We start from the raw sequence: 3,874 nt of genomic DNA on the forward strand, positions 1-3,874 counted from the left end.
TGCCTCTTGATCTATCTCACAGAGCTGTTGTTGGGATGGGATGAGGAAGGGAGGCAGGGAGAATAGCGTTAGCCACCTGGAGATCATTGCAGGAAAGATGGGCTATCAACGTAATAATAAATGGGAAAATTAAAAATCTTTTCTTTTCTCCTCTAGGAAGCCACAACAGTGAGGCCAGCAGCTCCAGCACAGATCTCCCTCCCCCACCAAGACCCAGTTCCCCCTTCCCCACAAACCCAAATAGATAGATAGATAGATAGATAGATAGATAGATAGATAGATAGATATTATTATTCTAATAAAGTTTCCGTACGACCATGCTAGTCTGTGATCATCCTTTTGTCCTATGGGGTGCTTTTTCCTACATTTGCGAGCATGAGTGGAAATCCCGAGTTTCGCTGCAGGAGTCGACAGTTTGGCTCCTTCCCTTGTTGTTGCTCCTAGATGGAACTGCGCATGTGCAAAGACAAGGCAGAGACTTCCAAGCTGGATCAATAAACGTGTCACCTGTTGTCTGAAAACCACTGTCCTAATCACATGCCAGATTTTCTTTTGTGAATGAGATAAAATTCTTTCAAATAGTTTTTTAATGTTGGCATTTGTCTGTCTCGAGAAGCAATGGAGTGCGCCTCCGGGGGTGAGGTCAAAAGTCAAGCAAGGGTGTCAGCAGTCCCAAAGTGACCTCTCCAGGGAGCAAGACTGGGCAGTGTGTCTGGAGGTCCTGGGCTTCCTAGATGACAAGACTCCCTCTCTTGGCCTTGAAGATGTGTCTCCAAGGAAAGTAGAGTTAGGCACCAGTTGGGCTGCAGGAGTTGTCAGAAGGGGTTGTAAACAGCGCCATCCAACCGCCTGAGGGACTCCACTCCAGATTTGTGTAGGGTTTACTCCTTAGCCTTTTCAGCTCCCAAAGATATCCCACAAGGCAAATTAGGATCAGAGTTTTCCTTCTCAATGGGCTATCTTTCTAGGTGGATGAGCCCCATCTGCCCCTCACTTCCCTCCACAGCATTGCAGAAACCACCTTCTTGACCACTGGGCCCACGCTTGGTCTTGTCTGCTCAATCTGCCAGAGCCGGTCTTTGCACACAGGGGAAGTTCCTGAGCATTTGAGACTCCTTGGCTGCCCTCACCTGGTTTAGGTGGCCAATCAAAGCTGTTCCCAGGATGCGGCCTCTGTTGCATGCTGACCGTTTCTAGGAGCAAGAGAACAGACTTTTTATAAAAGAATGGAAATGGTTTATTGAATAATTGCAGACAAATTGTAAACAGATAAGAACCCTGGCGGGATTATTGTAATAATAACCCGCTCCCTGTTCACCAAAAAAATAATATAAATATTAAGGATTAGAATATTAATAAAGGTTAGTAAATGAAAGAAGTTAATATTATTAGAAATATGAATTTGGAGAACTGCTAAATAGGTGATATAATGAAATTCAGTTAGAGGGTATTCAAGGAAGTCAGGAAGTTAAAATTTATTTTTATGTGTTTTCCTTTGTTTTTTGTGTGTGGTAATGTTTTTCTTTTTTCTTGTTTTTCTTTGTTTTTTATGTGATAAGTGTGAAAACCAATACACATTTATTTTTTTTAATAAAATGTAGTTGTTTTGCTGCTGCTTTGTTCTGTTCTCAGGCATCCAAGTTAGCCTCCTGTTCCTGCCCCTCTAGTATACGACAGCAACTTCCCCCACTAGGAATCTCTGCTTGGGCTTTCACAGTGGCATAGTGTGGGGGGTGCAGGGGGTGCTGGGGGTTAGGGTTAGGGGGCGCAAATTACTTGCCTTGCCCCGGGTGCTGACAACCCACGCTACGCCACTGGGCTTTCATTGGTCATAAGCAATATCCCATCGAGCCAGGGGGCAACACTCCCTGGAGAGATATGCCCCATCTCACCCATCTTTGGTTAGACTTTGGCTTTGGTCTTGCCTTCAAGGGGTATAGCCTCTGTTCATGTACAGAGTTCATGATTCAGCAAATCAAAGGAAGAAAGCCAGGACTGGCTTTCCTCAGCAGGGACACAAGGTAGAGGAAGGTGTACGTTTAAGAAATCAAATTCCCCAAGGGCTGAAACTCTAATTGTTCAGCCAATTAAAAAACCCAAATTCTCTCAGGAGAGTGCTTCGTATCTGGCAGGCAGGGCTTGTGTGCTCTGCTCATGATTCCTTGGATGTCTTGAGGCTGTTAGAGCAGCAGCCGTAAGTATTGGGGCTCTGGGAGTGAGACATTATCCTCAGAAGGCAAAGAGTAACTGAGGTTCCCTTTTCTCTCCCTTGGAGACCCTGAAGAAAGAGCTGGCCAGCTTGTGATTGTCCGTTCAGAGTCTAGTGCAACCAGATGCGTTCTCTGGCCAGCCAAGAGTGGGGGGAGAGGTCAGAAAAAGGGGGACCAGCACTTGTGCTAAAATGAGCTTTTATACACGGTCAACCTACCCCACACTCAGATTCCAAAATATCTGCATGCTCACCTATCCAAGAGGTGGTTGGTGTTGGGCTGGGGGGTCCCAGAAGGCAGAATAAGTTGAGAAGCAAAGCCCAAGATGTTTGAGGCATCTTCCTCACATCCACCCAAACCCAATCTAAACAGCTTTGCTCCAGAACCAGCCCCTCCCTTCAGTTCTGTTCAGTTAAGAATGTCAGTTAAGAGGGACCAACTGTATTTTCTTGTTTCTTGCCTGAGGTCATAATGTTCATGCACACTGGTATCTGTTTACCTGTAAGCACACCCCTTTAGTTTATCTATTTTTTACATATTAATAATAATAATAATACCTTTATTGTCAATGTACAACCAGTGTACAATGAAATTAACTGAGTCTCCTCCCGCACAAACAATCTCATTGCACTCTGTGTGCGTGTTGCACAACACACCAACCCCAAAAGTCATTTGCACTATATTATTTTCCGTTCAGCAGCCTAACAGCCCACAGATAGAAACTGTTTTTTAGCCTGTTGGTACGACTGATTATATTTCTATATCTCCTGCCTGAGGGTAGAAGATTAAAGAGGTGCTGCCCGGGGTGTGAATTGTCCCTGAGAATTTTCCCGCTCTCCTTTTTAAAAAAAATAAAAATAACATCCCTCACAGCGGTTGGATTAGGTGAGCCGTGGGGAGTCCCTTCCACTTACATGTAATATTTTCATAATATTTATCTACAGCACCATTCTCATGATGGTATCTGTTCCAACATTTAAACATTTATTTCAGTTTTCACCATATATTCTGATATTATAGCTCTCCCCCTACTTTCCTGGAACTGCCTCAGACATGTAGTTTAACCATGTAAGTAAGATATATCCTAAATCATTTTAAACTTAACATCTTCCACTTCACAGGTCTTTCTATTCTTTCTCCTTTTACAAAAAAGTTACAGATCTGCACTGTGTATTGTGCAAACTACTCCGCCTTCCTTTTTTTTTAAAAAAAACACAACAACATTTATTAAGGTTTTGAAAGGTTACAAAGTTAAAGAAAAAGAAAAGAAACAAAAACACACAGAGAAAAAAACAATTAAGAAAAAAACAACAAATCAATCCTTCCATAACTTATCTTTCATTTGCTTGTTTCCTTGACCTCCTCACACCTCCCTTTTTGTATTCTAGTTCAATTAGCTATTTCAGCAAATCCTTTCCATCTTTGTTTTTATCCTAATAATTTATCTTAATATAATGTAACTTTACATTCTTACCAATTAACAATCTATGTTTACTTAATCTTTTATAACATTTCTGCTAAAACCACGTAACTTCATTCCAACATCCTTCTAACATTCCTTAATTTTACAACAAACTACTCCGCCTTCCTGACAGTGAGTCTAAAATTATATCCATGCGAAATTTATCTTCGAGGGGTTGCAAGCATTTTGTGGCCTATTTTAC

The 3,874-nt window shown here is 42.2% G+C and overlaps 1 long non-coding RNA gene across 1 annotated transcript; it reads right to left on the reverse strand.

The window, feature by feature from the left end:
* Positions 1-277: 277 nt before the first annotated feature.
* Positions 278-2,723, reverse strand: LOC310846884. The gene is made up of 2 exons (XR_014565582.1): positions 2,464-2,723; positions 278-1,193 (listed from the first exon to the last, which is right to left on the reverse strand). It is a non-coding gene; the product is annotated as an uncharacterized lncRNA (long non-coding RNA).
* Positions 2,724-3,874: the final 1,151 nt, after the last annotated feature.

The sequence above is a fragment of the Podarcis gaigeae genome (assembly GCF_964106915.1).
Source record: "Podarcis gaigeae genome assembly, chromosome: 6".
In the NCBI taxonomy this organism is placed as follows: domain Eukaryota; kingdom Metazoa; phylum Chordata; class Lepidosauria; order Squamata; family Lacertidae; genus Podarcis; species Podarcis gaigeae.